This window comes from Ambystoma mexicanum, chromosome 11 (genome assembly GCF_040938575.1).
Source record: "Ambystoma mexicanum isolate Mex_15411 chromosome 11, UKY_AmexF1_1, whole genome shotgun sequence".
NCBI lineage: Eukaryota > Metazoa > Chordata > Amphibia > Caudata > Ambystomatidae > Ambystoma > Ambystoma mexicanum.
The window spans coordinates 586,293,052-586,319,117 of NC_090934.1; the positions used below are offsets into that span (position 1 = coordinate 586,293,052).

Genomic DNA, 26,066 nt, shown 5'->3' on the forward strand with positions numbered 1-26,066 from the left:
CTGGGTGACATTGTAGGAAGTTCGAGCACCTCTAGCCTTTACATTACTGTGTCTGGTTCATGGGACTGTCCCTTTACTCTCATGTGGAGGCAACAAAGGTTAATGCAAGCAGTTACTGGCCTGAAAGCTCTGTGGACTATGCCCCTCTCCCTCCTGTTCACTGCAAGTGCTCTGCCGTACATGAGGCATGTGTTACAAACAGGAAACAAGTGGCCACTAAACGGCATGCGTACTGTCTGGGTATGGAAGCAGCTCATGCTCCAAACCACAGTACCAACAGGGCATGGCTGAAAGTTATCCTCTGATGATTGGCAAAGCTGCAATCATAACCTAGATGTAGTCCTCAAGGCCACAGCCGTAGACAACTCCTGATGAGACTATGTGCATTGGCACTGTGTCTGTGGTTATGCCCTGAGGCTACTCTGGGATAGGGTACTTGGCACAGGTCATGCCGCATGGCAGTTGTGACCTTGAAGGTGTATGAATTATGTGGTCCTTATTGGCAGGGGAAGTATACAAGGGTAAATGTTAAATGCTAAGCTCCATGTGGCGTACCCACAACACAGGGTTGTGGCTTGTGGGTACAATTTATTTTTTAAAATGTATTATTGTAATCTTAGTTTGTTAACAAAATTTTTATTTCATCCATTGAAGAACATAATTCATCATTACATCCCAACAAAGGCAAACAAACAACCATCATTCAAACAAGGTACGTCATACGGTGAATAACAAAAGATAAGAGAACTATCCAGAAATTAACATGTTACTTATCCACAATGTTCCAGTTCAAAGTAAGGCCACCGCACAGTTCTTCAGGAGATACCATTGTTCGAATTTAAATTCTCATTACTTCACTTTTACGCTCAGTTGCAGCTCTTATCAAGCTGCCGTTTCGAAGATTTTCTCCATGTAATCAACCACTGCACGTGTCAGTTTGATGTTGTTGCCTGATATCACATAGGCCCACCACTTTTCCATGTTATCATTCTTTGGAGCGAACCGTCCCAATAACCTAGATCTCACTGTTGCTGTTTCCACACATTCAATTAACAAGTGCTTTATTGATTCTGGATAATGATTACAATGTCGACAGCAGTTATCATTTCTATTTTATCGCGTCTTAACCACAGCATCTCTTTGGTCTTGAGTGCATTTAATTTGAACCTTCAAAACTGATCTCTATGATATCTCGATGGACACCGTACCAGGTATTTCGGTTGTTCGTTAAGACTATTTCCACCAGTACCTAGATCGAGAGCTGATTGTACATTTCCTCTTTTTTCTGAGTTCATGATGCAGCTCAATTTTTCCAGTTTCTTTTTAGCCAACTGAGGACAGGCAATTAGCAGTTCTTTTTTTTATGTCAGCTGCTGTTAATACTTGTTTCATTTTAGTTTTCCATACCTTTAATAGTTCTGTTTGAGGTTTCTCAGTCGCACCTACAAAGACCCGATACGGTGGAGCAGGGGGAACCCAACACATTTTCCTCAAGGTTGCTAATGATTTCCATAGAACTGTGTTGAAAAGGGAATTTATTGCAAGTTTGTAATGCAATGTTGTTATAAAGACATATTGCGGCAGTCTGAGAACCTTTTACCAGAATTTTCCTTCAAGCGCACGCCATATCTTCTGATCAAGGTTCCACCCTGCTTCAGTGCCAAATGTGATTGCAGGTATTACTTTTTATAAGTAAAAAGTCTGTACTGGTTGTGTATAGAATTTCCCATATTCTCTGTGTGTTTTTGAACCTTGTTTGTTTGTTTGTTTGTTTTATTCACTTTTTATGCGCGCCAGACCCAGGGGTAACAGGGCGCAGTGGCAAGGAAATACGAAACTTACAGGTTACATCATGGCAAAATGTACATTAAAATTACATTGGGTTAGACAGATCAGGCATACAGTAATTACAGCAAGTATACAAGTTCAAGGGGGTCAAGATGCTCGTAGGAAGTAGGAGCCCCCGGTCAGCAAAGGTCAGTCGAGGTGAGGAGTTGAATAACTTTTTTCCTGAAGCAACGGTAGGGCATGTCTGCTCTCAGGTCTTGTGGTAGAGAATTCCAAGTTTTAGCCGCCTTTACTGGGAAACTGTTTCCTCCGATAGTGTTCAGTCTAAAGTTCGGTATTGTCAAACAGTTGAAGTTACCAGCTCTGGTGGGTCTGGAAGATGTTCTCCTATGGAGTTTGTCAGACAAGTAACTAGGGGCAGAGTTATTGAGGGCTTTGTGGGTCAAGGATAGCATCTTGAGTTTTATTTTGTTCTCTGTAGACAGCCAGTTGTGATGTAGTCTGGTGGACGAGATATGGGACTGTTTGTTAATGCCTAGTGCCGCTCTCAAGGCATTATTTTGTAATGTTTGTAGTCTCTGGGTTATTTTTTTATTAGCTCCAGAGTATAGGGCATTACAATAATCTACTCTGGAAAGAATTAAGGCTCTGGCCAGGATTAGACAACTCTTGTTGGAGAGGAAAGGTTTACTGGCTCTAATCAGTTTGCACGTGTAGGCCGTGGAGGAGGCAAGGGATTTTAGCTGTTTGTCAAAAGATAGGGTAGAATCAAGATAGAATCCCAGGGTTTTAACATCCTTGGATACTTGGATGATGTTCCCGTCTATGTTGAAGGAGGCAAATTCCTGTCCTAGTTTTTTGATATTGGCTCGGGTACCTAAGATGATCAACTCTGTCTTATCATCGTTTAGACAAAGGCCGTGAGTGGCCATCCATGCCTGGATGATAAGGTATACCTTGTTCACCAATTCCGTGTCCTTAGCATGATCCCCAGAAAGCGGGAGGAGGATCTGTGTATCATCTGCGTAGTTAGTATAGGTGATACCAAGATGATCCAGATCGTCGAACAATGGCTTGGTGAAAATGTTGTATAGAGTTGGGGATACGCAGGAGCCCTGAGGGACACCACACGAGATCGGGGTGGGATCTGCCTCCGCGGAGGGAGAGAAGACTCGCATCGTTCTCTCGCTCAGGAAAGACTTGATCCATCCAATAGCTTCTGCCGAGAAATGAGCGGCGGAGTCCAGGTGGCTACAGAGGACTCTGTGATCCACCAAATCAAAGGCCGCTGAGAGGTCCAGGAGTAGTAGGAGTACTGTTCTCCCTTTGTCTCTTAGCTCATCGATTTGGGACTTCAAGTCTATAAGGGCAGTTTCTGTTCCGTGTAGGGGTCGGAAGCCCGATTGTCTTTCTCCTAATAGGTTGTGTAGTTCCAGGTGCCTTTGAATTTGGATATAGGCAGCTTTATCCAGAATCTTAAGGAGAAACGGTACCGTCGTGATAGGACGGTAGTTAGTAGGGATGAGAGGGTCTAATGTCTGCTTCTTTAGGATAGGGAGAACCCAGGACTGTTTAAGGTTGGCCGGGATCGTACCTGAAGCGAAGGAAGCGTTGATCAGTTTAGCAATAAAGGGGGATAATTCTCTGGCAGCGTCTTTTATCAGCTGTGCTGGGCAGATGTCACCTTTACAGTTTGAAGGTTTAAGCGACAGGATAACTTTTTCTACTTCCAGGGTGGTCATTTTGGAGAAGTGGAAGGTGTTACTATGCCCCAATGAGTTCTTGGTATGAGGCGGATCCTGAATTTTGAGTGCATTTTTTTTTGCTTGATTTTATTTTGGAGTGTGATGATTTTATTGGTAAGGGCTTGCTGGATATCCGTACACCAAGGTTTGTCCTTGGTGCAGGTGTCCTGAATGGCAATGGGGGACTCAAGTTCCTTTAGAATCGAGAAGAGCTCTTTCATACTGGAGTTGGATTTCGCTATGCGGTCATCATATGAATTACGTTTTGCCTGGCAGACTTCTTTTTTATACAGTGAGGAGAGAGTGGAACGTTTGGCTTTGTTGTCCGCTGATGGGCAAAGCCTTGTAGAGCCAGTGTTGTCATACGATCTGTCAAGTTCTGATGCCATGGTTGTTCGAAGATCAAAGTATTAAAAACCATCCCTAGATATCTTATTGGGTACAATGGGCATGGATAGTATTGCACTGGGGAATTACTTTAAACCATGCCCTGTGGGCACAATTAGCAAAGTGTTCAGGGCGTTGCCACAAGTCATACCCAGCAAACATTACACACAGGTTATAGCCACAAACCATGATGTGAGTCCTGTGGGTGCAGGTATTGTGCTTGAGGAATGGTTGCATGGCACATTATTTTCCAAGTGCCCATGGAGACTGACCATATTTATATTGTTGCTGATGTCAGTGGTGTTGTCATTTGTGATATAATTGGGGCAGTTCACGCCGGCAGGCGGACTATGGTTGTGATGCTGTCCATATGTGGTGAATTTAAGTCATTTTTATTTTGTTTGTTGCTACCGTCACATTGCTGCATTTATTTCAGTGAATATAGTATACATATCGTTCTAAAATGCTCAGAGAGCATTAGGCTCTGCAGTAATTGCTGCAGAATCCGCAGCACTGGTGTTGTGTGAATTATTCATCTGATTATATCTCTTTTTCTCCAGGCCTCGTTCAGTTACGCAGCTCAGGAGTTTTCCCACTTTTTCAAACACAGGAATTGTGAGATCGCACATTTGGCCAATTTCCCATATCCTTTTCCTTCTTCTCTGTACTCAGTAACATGATGACAATAATCATTTTTGCATGTTGTCAAATTCACAAGTATCTGTATTTTCCTCTCCGGAAACCATACATTCTTGGCCCACGTCTGAGGGTTTGGAGCCAGGCAGAGAGGATGGCGTTATTGCATCTGCCATTTTCCTGTTTCGCAAAATACCAAAACTTGGAACTTTTACAATTTCTTTGTGAAACAACATACATGCTTTTGTGAACTTGCCCATATAAGTATATCCCCCACAAGGAGAGTTTCTGTGGACCACAGTTACTCTTTTGTGTGTGGCCATGTCTTTTGCCTGTTTGCTGTTGAAAGGAAAGGAAATTGTGTATAACTAGCTGTACAATGTGTATTGTATGTGCATGTATCTTTCGCTCTCTGCATTCACTTTCTCTCTCTCTATGTCTCGTTGTATGTCTCTGTATGTCTGTCTCTCTCTGCAGGATGTTGCCAAGTGTGGCCTTCTAAGAGCCACCCCAGCCGTTGTAGACAGCAGCTTGCCCACAGAAAAGCAGAGATAACTTGAAGGGAAAGTGGAGATGATGGGCCTGACTCACAGAAGCATTTTATAATGGCACAATCCCATTGGAAAACACTGTGAATCAAGCCAGATGTATGTTTGAGTGTTTTGTTTAGCAAAATAAGCTATTAGAAAGGAAACCATTTAATTATATTAACATCGGGAAGTGTCTCGTTTTAAAATTGTACAATATTAATTTCTAATCAACACTTTCAGAATATACTGTAGTTATAATACGAACGTTAGACTTGTCTTAGTGAGAAAAGCACATTATCAAAGTCTACAATAACCATATAAATGGTTAATGAATTCTTTAAATGAGGCGTAGTGTGCCGCACTCCCCTTGCACTATTTAAAAACACATCTTTGACGGAGATGCGGACAAATAGAACCAATAAGGGTTTCTGGCTGCATTACATAAAATTAAAGAGAATTTGGGAACATAACAATGACCACAGATGTTTATATTGGACAAATATGTCAGTGATAAAAGTGGTATATTCTTGTAAATAATGCAGAGGTGGCTCTGTGCTCATTTAATTTTTGCAAGATTCAACCTGCCATTAAAATGTTTGTAAACACGAGCCATATCTACTCATTTAGAAAACCATAGGATTTTGTGAGGAGAAAATGGCTGTTGCATCTACCACTGCACTTGCGTTTTAGGGCAGTTTTGCTTCTTGTTTGTGGAGAGATTTCGAAGAGAAAGAGCTGGGTCTCATTGTGAGCATGTCCAGTCTGCAATGCACAAACAACCTTAAAGAACTATATTTAAAGGAGAATTTTAGAAGAGGAGGCATTGGTGCTCATTGTGATTATGCATAATTTCCAAAGCACAGACATATTTAGGGAGATTTCTGCATAGGATACTGTGCAAACCCTCTTCTTAATTTTGTCAATTTACCTGCAGGTAGCTCAGTCCATCATGTTCGGATGATATCCATCAGATTTCACTTGCATAGACAGAAAGTTTGTTTCTTTCTTTCTTTATTTGTAGCGCATGCCAGATCCGAAGGGGACAAAGGATATTTTAGGCTTGCAAGGTTACATAATGAGGCACACGGAATTTACATAATTACATATTACATATTACATACTGAGATATAGAAAATACAGGTTATAGTACATAGCATAGCATGGATGGAAGATATAGCTAATAAGGATGACAATGTAGTCAATTTTCACGAGAAGAAAGGTAGTATACAGTGATATCTACAGAAGGAAATCATGAGGGTCTATTAAAGTAAGGGAGAGGTCAGGAGGGGCTGAAAAGTCCAGGGAAGTTAGAAAACCTTCACTCTCTGGTCTAGATTTAGAGATCATTTGATTTAAACCAGTTGATAATGTTGCACCTGAAATGTCGGTATGTTTGGTTTCAGGCAGGGAGTTCCATAGTTGGGCAGCTTTGATAGGGAAACCGTTTCCGCCAATGGTTGCTCGTTTGAATGGAGGAACTGTCAAGCAATTAGTGCAAATCATCTAGTAGGTCGGATTGTCTGTCTTTTGTTGAACCTCTCAGTGAGGTAAAGAGATGCTGCATTTTTGAGAGATTTGAAAGTTAGGGAGGCAGTTTTGAGCTTGATTTTATCAAGGGTAGATAGCCAATTATTATTTCTCCTCACTGGGGAAATGTGACCTTTTTTTGGTCCTTCCTAGTGCCGCTCTCAAGGCATTATTTTGAAGTATTTGAATTTTCTGAGTGATATATTTATTAACTCCAATATAGAGAGCGTTACAGTAGTCCAACTTAGATAGCACAAGTGCTCTTGCCAGTATGATACAACTGCTTGTTAAGAGGAAGGGTTTGGCTGATCTAATCAGTTTACACGTGTAAGCCGTGTCGGATGCCATGGCATTCACTTGTTTTGTCAGGGTGAGACCAGAGTCTAAGTAACAACCTAGTGTTTTTACCTCCTTCATTACCTTAATCTTGTTGCCATCTATACTGAAGGAAGTGTATTTCTGGCCAGGTTTGTTGATGTTAGGTGTGGTCCCCAAGATGATGAGCTCCGTTTTATCATCATTCAGGCATAGGCCCTGGAGTGCCATCCATGCCTGGATGATGAGGTATATCTTATTCACCAAGGCCAAATCCTGGTTCTAATCCTCTGAAAGTGGGAAGAGAATCTGAGTGTCATCTGCATAGTTTGTGTAGGTGACACCAAGACAATCCAGATCATCAAAGAGGGGCTTGGTAAATATATGATGCAGGGTGGGGGTGACACATGAACACTGGGGAACACCACATGAGATGGGGATGGGATAAGCTGCATCTGAGGTGGAGAAGACTTCACTCAGGAAAGATTGAATCCACGCTATGGCATGTTGTGAGAAGTGTGCAGCTGATTCTAAGTGGTTGCAAAGAACAGTATGGTCCACCAGGTCGAAAGCCGCTGAGAGAGTATACTGCAGATATTGTTCTGTACCACACAGGACATGTGTTGAAAGAAAGCAATACTTAGCAGAACCGTGGATAGATTTGCTAACTCAAAATATAATTCTAAAACATGCGAGAGAGGCAAACTGTTGGAATAAGAAATATACCACTTGCAACCCACATAAATAATAGCCAACATGACTTCAGTATAACAAAGGGTTTTCACAATGTTATGTGACTGAGGTACGAAATCCAAACCAATTAGGTTCTCTCTGAATGATCTGCCATAGCAATGGGTAAAAAAATATTTTGGAGCTCATTTTCTAAATTAGCATAATTGCCCGGAGCGGAAGTCCTATGCTTGCACTTACATGCAAACAGGTCCCATATGGGCAATTTTCATCATTTGCACTGCAGAGTACAAATGAGAAGTGTAAAGATGCTGCAGTGCATATAGAGTAAACGCTGCCTGCCATGTACGCATGGCAGGCAGCGTTTACAATGATTTCCTGTGGAGAACGCCTGCTTTTTGTTACTGCAAAAATGAAGGTGGTTTCCATAGAAAATCATTGGTTTTACACGAGCATGAAAACCTCAAACGGGAGGCAGAAACGTAATTCCACTTTCAAATGCAATGAAAATCCCCATAGCATGAATGGGGGCAATAAAACAGGCATAACACCATTACGCCTGTCTTTAGTACCGCCATTTACCCTACTGGCACGTGGGACATGTGCTTCTTTGACTTTAGCCATGAGTAAGACTTAAATCTTTCTGTGAAAAACATTGTTCTTAATGCCGTTAATCTGATATAAAAATGTAGCTCTTGATGTCTCCCTATTTTTGAAGACAGCTACCCCGTACATCCAGTATGAAATCCTGTCAACCACTGAATTCCATCTGGACCTTTCTGGTAGCATTACAACAAGGGTCCAGGGACGTCATTTGGAGGTCACTAGGGGTCGCATCTGTGACCCCTTGAGGTCTCTCTTGCTACACCTGTGCTCTCCTTTGCTACCCCTAAATAATGTTTTTAAATAACAAATGTTTTATTCATTTTTTAAGTGTAAGCTCCTGGGCTGTGGCCAGCACCATGTGGCTGTTTGTTTCTGGAGTGGCTGGCTTTCTTGTTCAGTCCACTTAAAAAAAGAAGGGGTTCTACAAGTGTAACACTTTGAGTAGTGACCCTAAACAAGAAATAGTTTGCCTTTCTGGAATTCTATACAATAATTGCAAGACCCATTAAAGGTTTATTTCAGGCACACTTCAGGGGGTGAGCCACTGATTTAGTCTGTTCTTAAATACCTCAACTCAGCCTTTCATCCTTCTGAGGTCGATAATTGAGTACCAACACAGGTTGGGTGATATTCTATGCATATTTGTTTTATACAAAGCGGTTTAGCGTAAGTGCTATAAAATGACACATCATTATCATTTGACCTTGGACATCTGGTTGCATTCACAGTAATTTGGAAATAGGGGCCTATATACACTGGTGTTAATGATACATATGGTGATCCATTCTTGTATGAAATGTATTTCGCATTATAATGATATCGTAATCATATTTTTCGTAGTGCACTTAGGAACAATGTTATGTGATGCCACTTCCTGTTTTGTCAAGGGGTGAAAGGTTGTGTACCATCGCTTCCTGTGATGTCACTTCGGGGTGGGGTCAAATGACATCATTTCCTGTGATGTCATCTGAGGTCAAGGGTTGTGTGATGTCACTTCTGTTACCACTGGCATGTTGGTGAAATGACATCCCTGTAAGGGTCTGCAGTCTGTGGCTCTCCAGATGTTTTGTACTACAATTGACACTCGCCCTCACCATTGACTATGCTGTCCAGGTCTAAAGAGAGTTGTAGTCACAAAACATCTGGAGTGGCAAAATATGCAGACCCCTGCAGTACATGGAGACAATACAATTCTCCACCATGTAGTGATGAAAGCACAAAACAACTTTCTGCAGTCTATAGTATCTTTTCTTATTTCTTTGTGTATGACAACATATTTTCATAAGCATTCTAAAGGGGAACTGAAGTGGAAAAAACAGAGTATAAAAAATAACATGAATAACTATGAATTGATTGATTAACACAAATGCATAAATACTTTAACATTAATACATATATTGTATTTATTTTATTATTTTATACATAATACATGCTTTTCACTCTGATGCATGATATATGGCCCTGTTCCTCACCCCATCTCGGGCTCCTACGACGATGACTCTAAAAGACTTAACGAAATGTACCAAATTATTCAGGCATGGATGGCTACCCATGGCTTATGCCTCAAAGGCGACAAGACCGAGCTACTCCTTATTGGCTCACAGAACCAACTAAAGAAATTAGACGTCCAATTTAAATCATTTAACATTGACAACATAAATATGAAGGTCTCCAAAGAAGTTAAATAAATGTTAGGCATCTAACTGGACTCAGCCCTCACGCTAACCAGACAAGTGAACGCGACTGCCTCGGCGGCCGCTTACTCGTCATCACATATCAATGCCTGTAGACCCTTTCTCTCTTCAGACAGTTGCATTATCTTGGCCAGGGCCCTTGTAATTTCTAGACTTGATTACTGCAATGCCTTGTATGTTTGAGCTAACAATCGCAATCTAAACAAACTCGAAGTTCTACAGAACAATGCCTTCAGAGTGGCACTCAACATTCCGAAGACCAACCACATCTCAGCTGCTAGACGTAATGCACACTGGCTCCCAGTTCATCACAGGATTGTCTTTAAAACACTGTCACTAACTCACAAGCGTCTCTCTAACGCAGCTCCTAAATATCTAACCACCAAATTCACAAAACATTTCAGCCACAGACCTACCCAGTCCAGTCATGCTCACACACTAAATATACCCAGATTCAAATGACAAAAATCAGGCGGCAATAGTTTCCCAGTTCAGGCCGCGAAACTCTGGAATTCCATGGCCCTGACACTAAGAGCAGAACCGTCCTATTGGACTTTCAGGAAAAAAACGGAAAACCTGGCTCTTCGAGCAAGAGCGGTAACTCACACACGGTCCGCGCCCACAATAGTAACTGTACTGTCAGGTGATGTCCATCATTTTATGTAATCCTATGTACATACTGCACTATACCTGTATTGCCTTGTATTGCCGACCATATTTTGTATTCCATGTACCTAGACCGTAAGATTGCGAAACCTTCTTGATATGGAGTGGACCAGGCAAGTAATAGGACATTCTTGAAGTTAATAAAAATCTTAATGTTGTTGGTGCTGCCCACCCGTACGTTTGGTAGCTCACAAGGCTGTCGAGAGCTTGAAACATACCACAAAGAAAAATTCCAAACACTGTTTGATAGGCGCTCCACAATGGGTCTTTTATTTGTTGTATTTTTTTTAAATAAATGTTGCTCTTATGCTTATTCAAAGAGAAAAAACAAAAGTTGTCCTCTACACGTGTTTCTCCACTTATATTCAGTGGTTCATCAGGAGGTAAGTATAAATGTTGTTGGTCCATGGTGATGCCCAGAACATCCGTGAACGTTTCTAGAGCATGTATGTCGTCTTGTTCCGAAAGGTTTAACAGATTTACTGTTTGTATTGAATGAGCAATTGATAAATCTGAAGGGACAGGTTCCTCTTCTGTTCTACTTTTTGGTGGTTTGAAACTGGTAGCAAAATATTTCTTCAGTTTTAAATTTCTGCTGAACTTGAATAAGTCCACTCTGGTTTGAAAATAGTCCATTTATGTGTAGGACAAAAGGATAAACCTTTCTTTAGGGCAGAGCACAATGATGTTGAACATATTTTGTTGGATAAATTAAGGATCAATTCTTCCTTTTACTTTGTTCTTTCAATCTTGTTTTGACCCTGTTTGATGATTCTTCTTCTTCTGATACTGCCTCTGCCTCTTCCACCTCTTTTGATGGGCCTCCATTTGTGGAAGTATTTGTTTTGCTTGTAGGATAATATGTTTTCCATTGTTTGTGATTTCGATATTCTTCTAAAAAAGAATATGGTGTCATGTCTGATGTTTCTGATTCACTGGATGCGTTAGGGAGGTCCTGTTCTCCTTCACTACTATGTTCTTTATCCGATGATTGTGATGATTGGGTATTTTTGTTTATTCAAGGATTCGTTTTTTTGGCAGGGGGGTGAAAACTTTAGGTTTCCTGTTGGTCTGTTTTTGAAATGTATAGACTCTTTTGAACTTGTAGTCCATTTCATCACGATGGAAAGTTTGTTGTTTGCGAATTTTGATGTCTTGTTCGAATTTGTCTAAAAATTCATCAAGAATTTGATAGTTTTTGAAATTTGCCTCAGGTTGATTAAGGTCTTTGATTTTAGTTTTAACGTCATCAATTTCTTGAGTTAGTGTGTCATGTGTTCTTTTAGTGTTATTGATGATCCTCATCATCATTTCTTTCGAAGTATTTTTGAGAAGTTCTTCCCAATCTTTAAGATCATCCAGATCTTCCTCATCAAAGGAGGGAAACATGCAAATTCGTAGTCCTCTTGGGATTCTGTCCACTTGTAAGTAATTTTCTAAGGTTGTGAATTCCCACAATTTGGAAAGTTCTTTTTTCATAAATTTTCTAGTAATTCAAAAAGTTGTTTCAATTATTTACTGTCTGTATTTTGTTCATTTTTCATTTATGAGTCAGTAGTCCAGAAGAGATTTGTTTTGCTTCTTGTTCACGAGCTTTATATTTGTCGGTCATTGGCTTAATAGTTTGGTTGAATATGGTAGATTAGCGATAATCCTACTCAGTTTAATCAAGTCTCCTTTTTCCTAAACCGTACGATTGCGAAACCAGCCTTGATATGGAGTGGACCAGGCGAATAATAGGAAATTCTTGAAGTTAGTAAAAATCTTAATCTTGTTGGTGCTGCCTACCCGTGTATTTGGTAGCTCACAAGGCTGTCGAGAGCTTGAAACATACCACAAAGAAAAATTCCAAACACTGTTTGATAGCCGCTCCACAATGGATCTTTTATTTGTTGTATTTTTTAAAATAAATGTTGCTCTTATGCTTATTAAAAGGGAAAAAACAAAAGTTGTCCTCTACACGTGTTTCCCAATTATATTCAGTGGTTCATCAGGAGGTAAGTATAAATGTTTAGCTGTTGTGAACAAGAAAAAGAAAAGAAAAGAAGAGAGAGAGAGGATTCAATATTTTTTTTGAAAAAGAAAAAGTTCTACATGTTCTCAGTAGGTGTCTTTACAGTTAAAAAGGTACTTTTGGATACTAATCGCATAAGTAACATAACCCTATGGGCATTAAAACAATTTGAATAAATCCCTTGTATCATATTTGTCAAAAATGTATGCTGTTCTTAAAAATCCTGTTCATAATGCTCCACAATCAATAAGTAATTCCAAAATTGCAGACTCTAAGTATTTATACAGTGATGTTTTAAAGGGAAGAATTATTCAAAAAACGTGTAGAGGACAACAACTTGTGTTTTTTTCTCTTTGAATAAGCATACGAGCAAAATGTATTTTCAAAAAATACAACAAATAAAAGACCCATTCTGGAGCACCTATCAAACAGTGTTTGGAATTTTTCTTTGTTCCATGTACCTACTGCAACCTATATGTAATCAATTAATGCATTGTAAACTCCTTCTGTATTGTAACTACTGATACCAAGAATGTTGCCAGATACCCTTGGGTTAGGTGCGCTATATAAATATATAAATAAATAAATAATACATTTATGTTGTTCTTCGTGAAACATGTCTTACACAACAGGGGTAGAAGATTTCAATGCAATCAAAAGAGCACAAGTTTGCTGGCTCTGCCTGAGTGTTTGATGTTCTTGGTCAAACATATCTTGTGCAGTTTCTCATCAGTATGAGACAGTGATCCCTGGAAGTTAAGGTTTAGTCAACATCAACCTGTAGGACGGAGTCCACATGTAATGGTTGGGGATTAGCCAATAGGGTGTAACATACATCTGCTCAAAGACTCTCAGCTACTTCTTCTCTGTCTATGGACCTGCAATGCCTTCTGAAGAAGTCTTACACAGCTCCTCCTATGGAGGATCACCAAATTGACAGTTGACTTCCCAACTCCCATGCATGGGGCAGTCCATCCTACATCTAAGGGCACCTCTATTCTATGCAACCAGCTTAATATTAGTGGTTATGTATTTACTCTAGAAAAATTGCACAATGATTCGAAAGCTCAGTAAATCAATCATGATTGTACTTTCCATGAAATAAAACTTGACTATAGCATGAACATTTATCTTCAGTCAAATACATTCTGTCTATGCTGCTCAAGTAGAATATCCTATCAGCAACCCTTATCTGTGTATTGTAAACTCCTGGCAAAGTAAAATATTAGGGATACACTTGCATTTTTATAGTCCCTCCTGCCATAGATTATGACATCAAAGCGCTTTTCCTGTAAGAGAGGACAGAACATGCAGTAGTGGTAGGTAGGAGCAAAGTTGGGTAGATAGTTGGGAGGAGGGTGCGGCTAGCTAAGATGCTCAGAAAGGCATTCAAAGGAAAAGGTGCCAGAGCTATGTATAAAATTGGACCAAATTTATTGATTGTTGGACTCAACTGTATTGTGGCACAGCGCTGAATGGAGAGAGCTGGGGAGAGGTGCTCGGCATGCCAGTGGGTATGTCTGGAATTTACTCACCATATTAAGCTTCTAGGTTGTTATCTGATATTTGAAGTGCCCCCATCGCCATCGTAGTGCCCTTATGGTGCCTGCCATTGTCTGAAAGGTGGCATATTGTGACCCTGCCATGGTGTCACCAGAACCATTTGATGGGGTCCAGATTGATGAGGGGATTGACTCATTGGTGGAGGGGACTGCATCCAAGGTGGAAGGGGTCAGTTTGGATTGTGAGATGGTTGTTCTCTCATATTGGGCAGAGCGATGTTCACCAGGTCCCTCAGAATTAGGACTTTTCGATTGCATTCTTTAAGACCTCCTTTCAGAAAGCACATAAGTCATCCATGGGAGGCTGCTCTGCGGTGTCTGGTTGAAAGAGAGAAATGTACTTATAATTAATTTATTAGTACCAATTCCTGATGCTAACTTCCCCACCTCCAGAGCTCTAGAGTTGTTGGCTGGTTCGGAGACCATGCACAAAAACAAACTCCACTTGCCCATGCATGGTCAGTCCCTCAGCACTTGCAGCTAAGTCAGAGAGCACACATGCCACCGGTGGCAGGATGTAGGATGATCTTTCAAAGCATCTGTTTAGACCTCATCTCTGATACCAAAGAATATATTGTTAATACTGCCAAACCCATTTACCATTATTGCTTGTGATAATTATGCAGTCATGCAGAATTTTCTATTTCTCCCCATTTTGGAGTCACGTAGGACACAATTGAGTCCAGTAACTACTGCTTATGGTAATTACAGCAGGTTGTACTCCTTTTGCTTGGAGGTATTTACCCCCACACAAAAGCAGGAGGACACACGATGTTTGGTAGGAAATCTCAGAATTTTGTGGAGTGGGGTAACATTGGGTATTCAAAAAATGGTGGATGATTTTCCACTACCACCAAACTCTTAATCAGGGCTTATTCCTTGCATGCTTTAAATGATTCTAGTGTCTCAAAAGTCCCATTTGTATTATTGCAATTCTGTCTAGATGTGCTGAACTAAGACCTTATCCGTCACTTGAAGCTCCTACAAAATAAAGCTCCCAAACTCACATGTATGCTAAAACATTGGGATCTCATCACCCCAGCCCTGCAAACCTTGCAATTCCTGCATGTGGCACCAAGAATTATCTTCAACACTCTCTGTTTCTTGCAAAAAAGTCTTTTGAACACTGATTCCAATTACATCTCTCCACCCATCATGAAACACACCCCTACCAGGAACCTGAGATCTACCCTGCTTCACCTGCTGAGCACACGCACATTCCGAAGAAACAGGCATCAGGGTGTACACTTGCAGCCTTTTGGTCCAAACTCTGGAACAAATTCTTCTTGGAAGTAGATGTGAATTATATATTTTTTAGTGATTCCATTAAAAACTCCATGCCTTCCTTCTTATGCAAGTATATGGTCATAATGAACTCCTTGCGTAGTCCTCTTGGATTGAATACAACTTTCTTACATTAACCTTTTTCAGTTATAATGACTCCTTTTCCACAATCATTGGGTGTACTTGGTCCTCAGATTCTTTTGTCTATCTAGAAATGGTGGTCTACGAAGCATGTGAAAAGATCTCAAGATTTACAATGGATAATCTCAAATCTGAGGGTAAACCATTTACTTGTACATTGTACCTAATGCATATTTATGTTAAAACCCTTTCAATTCAAACAAGATTTCAATAAAAAATCTAAACATATGAAGACAACTTTGTTTTTTAAATATTGTGAAATGAAACCACAGTTTGAGTAGTTATTTTACTCACCATTGAACCACTTTACAAGCACATTTTCAAAATAACTTGGTGGCAGATCATTATCCACGATAATGACCCCTCCCTTGGTCTATAAGGCTGTACTGGCATTTGTTTCCTGAATAGACCGGAATCAGCAATCGGGAAGGTGCAAATGCTGCCTGCTTTAATGAACAAGAAGCAGTGGACCGACAATGGGTGTTGAGCCCAGGTCTCATTGTTTCTTCCATTTTAATGCTTCCCTGTAAGGAACCCTATCTGTTTACAAACAGTAACATACATTTTGATTTAATAGTATTTTATCGTAGAGTGACGGCACAGTATGATGGTAATTATGGCTGTTGAGCGTGTTTATGCCAGCTGGTACTAGTCAGCCATCCCGAGTTAATGACCCGAAGGACACAGCGGGATTAAGGAGGGCAGGGGGGTGTTACAGGCTGTCGCAACACAAATCCTGGACATTACTGCCATTGGCACCCTTAATGGTGGTAAGTGAAGAAGAAATTCTGTTTCCTGAAGTTCTGCTGTTGCAGCACGAACACAGATATCACCAAGGAAATGAGAAAGGGCACTCGAGGCTGATGTCCTTTTCTCTTCCATGGCATCATGACGGGTGAGGAGTAGACTGGCATCATCCGAGAGATGTGCTGAGGGTGTTTGATTAAGAGTGGACACACAGTGTGGGCGAAGCGGGGTTCTTTAACAGGGAACACGTGGATGACCAGCCAGCTACAGGGCACAGCAAATGAACCCTATGTTTTGCAAATTCTAGTTGACTGGTCCTGCCACACAGGGAGCTAATAATGATAATAATGAGTGTTCCTTGGTTACAATGTAAAGTTACATTTGTACAACTGGTCATATTATTATAATTTTGCTTCAATTGTAGGACAGTATGGCCCATAACAATTAAAATTTAAAAAATACAAAACATTGAAGTAGTGGTTTGAGCTCAGCTCCCATGGCGAGGAGATGAAACCTGACGTGAGGATTGCTAGATGAATCCACTGGCCAAATATGTGTTCAAATACTCCTGCAGGTGTTCTTTTTTTTGGGCTCCATCAAGGCATACACTCTCTTGAAAGGCAATTTTGTTCCAGGCCCTATGTCATTGTGATAACTGAAATATAAATGAGTGGGCAACGTGTATGTTTCTTGTTCACTAAAAACATCTGAGAAGTCACAACTATGTGGGAAGTAGTGAGGCAGTCATGGTGCATAATATTTGAGGATCTGATTAAGTCAAATCTCATACTGGTGGCAAGGCATGCTCCGTTCTTTTGACATCTTGGCATCAAATCTCCAGACAGTAAGTAGTCCGAATTCACAGTGACACGCCAGCTGACCCCATCCATGGCAGGGATGTCCTCTGTTAGTGAAGGAATTACTAGGATTATCCATAAACAGAGTACATCAACAACAACTTAATGGTTTCCCAATGTCCCCTTTGTAATGGCATTGTTATGAATAATGGTATGAGCTGGAGTGTTAATGCCATGAGCAAATATTTGCTGCATTGACAGTTAAAATGTGTTCTCTGCTTTCCTTGGAGATGAAGGCAATACACAATCTACGTGCTAACGACTAGTCACAGAAATACCTGTGGCTCCAGACATTACCATTATGTAAATGTGCTGTAAGGGATTCCCAAAAACAGCCAAGCATACATTCAGGGATACAAGCGAAGTAGGCACCTGATGAGTATCAGCAACTGTCTGTGGATAAGCATTGGAACCGCCCTGACAGGTCTTTCTAGATTTCTTAGTACTGTGCCTCGCAAAATGACCCTCCATTCCAACACAAGTTTATTGATTTTATTGTTGTCTGTTGTCCTTCTCTTGCTTCAGAAGGTCTGGCTTCAAAATTCCAGGTAGTTCATGGAAGATAATGGAAGATATCACGTCCCCAGGTTCACTCTCACAATAACCTTTCAGAGACTCTGGATATCCATACACAGATATTTCATGTTATCAGCTAAGGTTCAGCTGTACACAATAATGCTGTCTAAATAAGCTCCAGTGTAGGCCTGATGGAGTTGTAGCACTCTATAGGTCACATGTTTAAAGATAGATGAACATTCACGCAGGCAGAAGGGTGGGATTGTGAACTGAAATAAATCTAGGGGAGTCACCAATACAGCCTTCTCTCTAACTTCCTCTAAAAAAATTGATTTCCAAGTAGCCTTCTGTGAGATGCAAGTTGGAGATCTACTTTGACAGTAATATCTGCTCGATCTTCTAATCAATGCCTGGCATGGGATAGGCATCAAACAAGGGCATCTCATTGACTTTCCTCAGGTCAATGCAGAACTGCAAGGCTCCATGCGGGGGTGTGACCAACACAACAGGTAAAGACCAGTGGCTCTGAGAGGGCTAGAGAATTCACAGTACTAACATCATCTGGACTTCTTCTTCCACGGATTGCCATTGGGTTTTCAGATGTCTTCATGTCCTAATCCAAAACACGTTTCATGGAAGGGTATCAATGCAGTGGTCGAATTTGGCTGCACTTATCCACAAAGAAGTAACTAAAGTGCTGTGGTAAGTCCCAGAGATCTTCATTTTGTTCAGTTTTCTGGTCCTCTGGGATCAACTTGGCCAGCTATGTGTAAATCTGTCTTCCAGTGGCTGTTCGTAACAACTATGAGTGAAATTTCCTCTGGATGTTGTCAAGCCTTCATCCAGTTGGTGTGATATACTTAAGAAGTACTCTCAGCTATTTTATTAGAACAGGTAAGTAAAATTGGCTAGAACCTCAGTGGTTCAATTGGGTTAGTGCAACTTGGCTAGCAACTTGCTTTCTAAGGTTGAGAGAAGCAACATGACCCGTTTGCCAATCTGGAATCATCATAGGCAGACCTGTCAATCATTTAAACACGTTTAAATATCTTGGTTCATCTTAAGTGCTGGTGCATGAGGTGTCTGACTACCCGGATCCTTTTGTGAGTGGTTTGCTCAAGATGGGCAATTTTCTGCCCAGGCTCATCCTCGTTATTGAGTCCCTACATTAGCATGAGAGGGATGTAGAAAGGCTCCCGGCATACACTAGCTCAAACAGGAAAAAAACACAATTGGTGCGTGTGCCGCCTTTTACACAGACAAGGAATATGGCCAACAGTAATAGCACTTCCCATTTCTTGGCATCTTCACTGACCAACTTCCACAACAGACTTTATAAAGTTTTTTTGAATCATCCAATGCATTATTCCTCTGGGTTCTGTAAATGGAGGTGCGAAGGGTCTCCGTTTGTAAAAGTTTCTTTGAGTTCTCAATTCAGTCATCAATTTGACTTGAAAGATGCCCCTTGACCGGTAAGTATTTCTTTTAGATATGCACTCATGTGAAATAGGGAACCAAGTGTTTTTGTATATGATGTGCCACATTGTTCTTCCGCAGGAACGCCACTAGGTACTGAATGACATAATCTACTTTAACCACTCTATCCCAGTTTCTGAGTTTGGGGGAAAGGGATTTGGAGGACCCATGGCATACATTCTAAGACACAACATTCGAAATCATTGATGGGAAGAGGTCCTAGTGGGGCCGTCCCAACCTCACTTCTACATGTTGTTTGGCAAATAGGGCAATCTGCACAATACTTGTCAATATGTCCTACTGAGGCCATGGTCTTGCATTTTTGCTGCTTCTGGGGTTCTGCTGAGAAAGTGGGAAAGGGCAAGGTCTGCAATTGCTTTCACAAATGGGGGGGTAGTACTAATTGGTACTGGGACTGCTCTTCCCAATTAATGTTTTTCATAATCTGATCAAATATTTATCTCTTCTCTAGAAAATGAGGCCCAACCTTGCCTCTACCCTCCTATCCTGAAATTTCCCCCACCCCCCGAAGGCACAGAGATGGGATATTCCACAGAGCTGTGGAAAAATATGTCTGGGTACTTTTGGTGGATCTTCCTCGGGGTCAGACATAGTCTGTGAATGACTACATTTTGGGACCTGCTTAGGACTAAGCAAGAACTGTTAAGCGATCGTCTCGGAAAGTGGGAAAACCCAAAACCCTTCTCCCCCCTAACTGAAGTGGTAGTTCCTCAACCTCCTCTGGCTGTCAGAAAAGGTAAACTTCACATATGATCTGGCAATACAGTAACCTTTCTGGACAATAAAGAGGTTGGTACTAGGGTAAATAAGAGTACAGGTACTACCTCACAATGTTTTCTGTTCACTACACCAACACCAACATCTGTCCCAATGTAGCTTAAATCCTTTGGGAAAATTCAATTTACACTCGAGGAAACCGGAGCGTGCACCCCCAGGTTCACAGTTCACATCCTCTGTAGTGCATAACTCCATGTATGCTGATCTGATGCTGCCTTGGTCATAAACCGAGCCATGCTTGAAGTCTAAATTCCTGTCAACCGAAGAACTAGAGGTCCTGGGTGGGCTTTGTGTGCAGCCTCTGTGAATCCCAGTACTAACATCATTTGTCATGAAGCCTAGTGAAGTCCACAGAAAGAGCAACCCAAGAAGTTATGGTTTAAAACAATTCTAATCTTTTTTTACAGTCCGTTTGCAAAGTAAAACGGGAAAATCACTTCTCAAAACATTAAAAAAAACAGGATGGCTTCTTACCCAATGCTGCCAAAAGTCTCTTAAGTAATACCCAATAAATGAGTAGCATTAACCATTATGTCACTCAGAGTCTATTGCATGCTCTCTGCTGATAGTGGGTTAAGACCATCTCTTTCTCTTACAGTCAGATTAAGGTAAAGATAGGACTTTTCAGCCACTCCAAGCTGTTGCCAATGTCAAGGCCCTTTGCTGGTTTCCCCTGTTGTTAGATCCCTACTCAAGTGTTTCTCTGCTCCCTAACCTTGCTCTTCCCTTGTGATTATAAAGCACTCTGTTGCTTCCCTAAACTATTTCTGTGCTCAAAAAATACCATAATAATACTAATAAAAGAATGTTATATTATGTTATCTTGCATTTCTATAGTGCCTCCGGCCATAATTCATGGCTTGGAAGTGCTTTGCTTGTCAGAGAGGTAAAGGAGGAGTATGATGGAACATTCAGAATTGGTAGGGAAAGGTGGGTAGATAGTTGGGATGAGGGAGAGGGATAGATAAGAGAAGAAAAAGGTAAAAGAGCTAAAAAGCTCCAATCAAGGTATCCTTGTGGCATGGGGTTATCTCAGAACATTTTACACTTCCAACATTTCAGCCATTGCACAGGTCAGTGAGTGCAAGATGCTTGGTCCCTATAATATTACTAAAAGGGTAGAAATATTAGAGAGATGTTTTTTAATTGTTTGAATGTATTGGGACAATCATTTTTATAAAAATGTGAAGTTTTTACCAATTTGTCCTTGAATGATAGTGGAGATATAAGGCCTAATTCCAATCGTATGTATTCACTTGATGTATTTCTAGGCAGCCACTTCCCTGCTCGACCAAGGGCTCCTTCTGAATGGATGAACCAACCTCCAGCGGCATACAATCTCACCTCAGACCCATAAATAATACCTGGAACACATTTTTGGCTGGAAGATTTGAAGAGCGGTATCAAGGAAAAACTGCCCTATTGTTGATCAAAGAGCCATAGACATGACATTAATTTAATAGCTTTAACTGTCCTTCTGATTATTGTTTTTATTTTTGTGTTTATGGGTACCTTACCCAAAATAAACAAGCGTATCAATCTATCTATCTCAATCAAGCAGCATCAGATCAAAACCTTTTGGGTTTCATTCCAATCTCACTGTTAAAATGGTCATTGTGACCAAGCAGTGACACAGTGTGGTTTTGAAGAAAACCCTATTTGTCCACATACAGACAGACACACTCACACAAAACACACCTAGCTATATATCACTTCCTGTGCCACTGATGCGCTCAAAGACCGGCCAAATCCCCATTGAACAATAACGGTTCAACCGGAGTAACAAAAAATGCCAAGCTCTCCCTCGTAGAGAAGTTAATTTATATGCTTCAACCTTTAACATTAGGTACACATATCATATTATGTGTGGTCAGGATGTTGATATTTGTGGGTAGCAGCCGCACTCCACATTTTTGTAAATCCCAGTATTATGGCAATTGGCAAACAAAAATGTGTTCTTGGTCTACAGTGGTACCTGAGGCATTCCCCTCAAAGGAAATCACAGGCTCTTAGCAGGTTATTATTTTGGCCTGCTATCAATTGCAGTAACATAAACATTCTATAAGGCCCTGTGCCTGCGCCTTGTGTTGTGGGAGCCGGCATGCTCTCACCAGAACAAACGTGTCTTTCATTGGCTTTTTTTTTGGAAATGCAAAGTTCACTGAAAGCCTGCGAGATTAAATTGTGTTTGTCTGGGAGACAGGCTGCAGACAAAAAAAAAGAAAATCAGAGAAAGCCTTGAGTTAGGGGAGAGTTCACTTCATTTGTCAGGGAAATGAAACCAGATGATTTCAATCAGGAGAAAAAAATGACTTCATTGACATCGTTTACTGAAGAAAGGCAGAGTCTGATTTCCAATCTCCAAACAAGGAACTCCTAGAATAACAGTGAGCCTGGGTGCAACTGTAGAAATGTTTACTGACTGTGAGTGTTTGTCTGATTTAAATGAATTCCAATGTACGTTTTCCCCCTTTTCAGTTTCCTTCGCAGCCATAAAGGCAGCCTGACAGAAAGTGATAACCGACTTCCGGTTCCTTGAAGCAAGCTGCAGTATTGTATCTTTTTATGAATGGTCAAGGCTTAACGCTGATTGGTTGAACGCGTGCCACTGATGGCCAATGAGAAACGCTTGGCTACACCCACAACCTCTGTGTGGGTCCTTTGTCTCTGGACATGAATGGGATTGTTTTGCCTCCAGCCTCATACTTTTCCTCTAAACAGGAAATGATGTGATTTCTGTCTTTTTTATACTTAAAAACAGAACACATGAGGATTCTTGTACATACTCTTTATCCGTCCAAAGCTGGGCTGCAACAGCTTCTATAATAGCCCACAGCGTTTGCCTCCTCGGCTCTCTTGTTGACTTTAAAGAATCTCATGACCAAATGAAAAAAAAAAGCCGGATTGCCATGAATTCCTTTCTTTGCATGTGGCTTTGGCTCGAGTTTCATTCAAGAAAAAAACCGAAATCCTCAGATGTCCCAGCAGCATAGCTGAGAGGCACAGAGAGGAAGGAAGAGAGCGCTTTCTCTCAGCGTTTTGTGGGGGCTGTAAAAGTGCTTGCAACATGCCAAGTTTATGTTGCATTTGGGTATTTTTGGGGAACGACTGAAGGGTTTAGTGGTCAGATATTATTGCAATAACCATCACAATTTAATTCCTAGAAATGTCATATTGTTCAACGCAGTGCCACGGCTTGTTTACCACCCAGCAGGCGGAAGTGGGATTTGCTTTTATATGGCACATTGCACGTTTTGGGGAACACGTCCTCACAAGTGAAATGGGAACAGGGCCAAATAGACAATTTTGTTTTCAATAACATCTGCATTGTAAATTAGAAGCAGTATGGTTACTGAATGGCCCCGTGTCGTCACTTGTAAACATCCAGAGGTGTAGCAGGCTCTGAAATGCGAGTGGTGAGGGGGTGGTGGCGGCGTGTTGTTGTGCAATCTACGTGACACGTTATGACACTAGGTCATGAAGTGATTGTAAAGAGGAGGGGAATAAAGAGTCTTGGCACGAGGCCCGGCAATGAGGGCATTTTGGAATTACCATCCAACCTGTGAGGACATCTATTTATTTCCTGTGCAGCTAGCGTAGTCGCGCTAATAATGTGATTAGGCTGTGACGTGCGCCGCCATGCCTGCAACACGCTGCACGCACTCAGGACAGAGCGTGAGGGTACAAGTTGGCGCGGAAAGACAGCAAAGCACTCCCAACACCTGCATCTAGTTGCTGCACAACACACCCGTGTCCTGAGGCGCTGGAGCGGCTGGCAAGATCAGGGAATGCCGTGCCCATGCAGCAAAAAACAACATCAAAACAACACAAACACATGAAAATGAGATGATACCTGTTGCGAGGCTCCAATCACATCAGGAACCCCCCCCAACTCCCCTGACCCGGGCATTCCTGGTTGCACACACACACAGGCACGTGCATCAAGTTCAGGCTCCACGGTCGCTCTGCCATGGCCAGGAACGCCCCTTTTATTTATAGCAAACGTGGCAGAGTTGCGTCACTCTGCTGCGTTTGTACGCCCTTAAAGGGGAAGCCATCACACTCCTCCTTTTTCATAACAAAAACAGCAAAGAGGTGAAGTACACACAAGGCACATCAACACACTGCACACGAAATAAACAACCCCTTTAATCACAGCCAGCCCCCCAGACTTATCAGTCACTTTTCAGTCCATGGGCTGGGCCCATCAGTTCAGGGGTCCAAAACATAGTCACTCAGATGGGCAGGCTTCCCCCTCTCGAACCTTTGGTACCTCCTGCCCGTCTCCCGGATCGGGCCCGTCTCCCAGATCGGGCCCGTCTCCCGGATCGGGCCATCCTCACCTGTGTTCCCCTGACCTGGGGGACTCGGCGGATGGGCCAGGCCACCGCCCTCATCCGGTACATCACCGAAGTTCCTTCTCTGCAACACCTCCAGCCTGGTTTCTCTGACTTTCTTAAAGAAGCTTGCATTACGGGTGACAGAAGAAGTCCCGTCTGAAGCAGTCACCATTGATCCATGCACTGCCACCACACCAATTGGAACAGGCTCATATGTTAACAACAGTTTGCCTTGAGGGTGCTGGTTCTTTACCAGCACTTCATCTCCCGGGGCTAGCTGCTGAGGCCAGAGTCCTCTCCTGATGTTCTCCTGTTCAACCCTGAGGCCCCTCTCCCGTTCCACCTTGCATTGTCAATGATGGCCAGCTCTCTCTCCGACTTCCGGGATCAGGTCCCTGGGACATCGCAGGAACATGGATGCAACACAGGGTGGCCATGTACTCCCGTAGGAACTGATGTAATGCCCTCTGCAAACCATGTCCTTGGCCGTGGGTGATGCGAAAAATCTTATTTAGCGTCCTCATAAATCGTTCCGCTTCGCCGTTCGCCCGAGGCCAGAGAGAGGCCAGATATTTATTTTTCATCATGTTTCTGTTGTGCACTTTTGGTACTGACTCTCTCTGTGGACTACACCTTCACTGTGTAAGTTTCATGTACCTGCACTCACCCTTACATACATTTATTCCATGGCCTTGTTCATGTGCTCCATTTCCTCCCATTGATTGACACATCGTGATGTACTTGTGAATATAGTTTTGTTTGTGTGCCATCCATGGCTCATGTACATTTTGTCATGTGTGTGTACATTGTGACTATGTAGGCTGTGTTGGATGTAATGATGTGGAGCAGGTATGTCGGGGGGGGGGTGCTCCTGCAATGTGGGCAGTTTGTCCACTTCATCAATGATGTGTACATCTGGTCATGCAGCTGCTGGGATTGGAATTTGCAGCCATGGAGGTGGTCTGCCCATCAATGGTGTATACATCGGGTCAACAGCATCTTGTGTCGTGTCCACGCTTGGACGAGTCAGCATGTGCAGTAACGGCAGGTTCCCATATGAATGGGTCATGCGCATTAGTATTCCAAAAGGGTGGGTGAGGGGTGTGTTGCCATGAGGTTGTTAGATGCCATGCATTCCTGTTCACATCTGCCATGGCTTGCCTACATCCGGGGTGGGGGGACACACTGAACTTGGACTTGCCTGCTATGTCAATAAGGTTAATGGGACCTTGTTTTCTCCAACCTTGTGGGTTGACGGTTAAAAGGCTCTTATGCAACAGTGAAAGACACAATGTTTATTGCAGCTTCCCTCAACTGATTAGTGGAGAGGGAGTTGTCAATTCGATGGCACATTCAAATTTGTGTGGGGTTCATGAGTCCTTCACCAGATGACTATGAATATGGTTGCCTTGTTTCATCCTGCTAGTATTTTTCACAGAGGGGGTCTGCGAGGGGTGTACCATTGATATCAGGCTATGCTGCTTTAGGATACATTTGGGGTACAGTTGAGTATGTTAAGAGTATGCATGCACACGTGTGTCCCACAATGTACAGCTATGTGCATTGTGAACCCTTGCATGAACATATGCCTGTATGTGTTATAGGGCCGGCACCGGACCCGTGCACAGGGGAGGGATGTCATCACAAGTCTATTCTTCGGGAACTCTACATCTGATGTTGTCAAACCTCTTTACTAGCATGGCTCCATGCACGTGCCTTCCTACAAGCTGTGCGGACGGATTGGGTC

General features: G+C 42.0%; 1 long non-coding RNA gene across 1 annotated transcript in view; it reads right to left on the bottom strand.

The window, feature by feature from the left end:
- Positions 1-23,932, bottom strand: part of LOC138503596 (uncharacterized) — an 83,544-nt gene extending 59,612 nt beyond the window's left edge. Inside the window, exon 1 of the long non-coding RNA XR_011279671.1 lies at positions 23,833-23,932. This is a non-coding gene — a long non-coding RNA (uncharacterized lncRNA). The remainder of the gene's footprint in view (positions 1-23,832) is intronic.
- Positions 23,933-26,066: the final 2,134 nt, after the last annotated feature.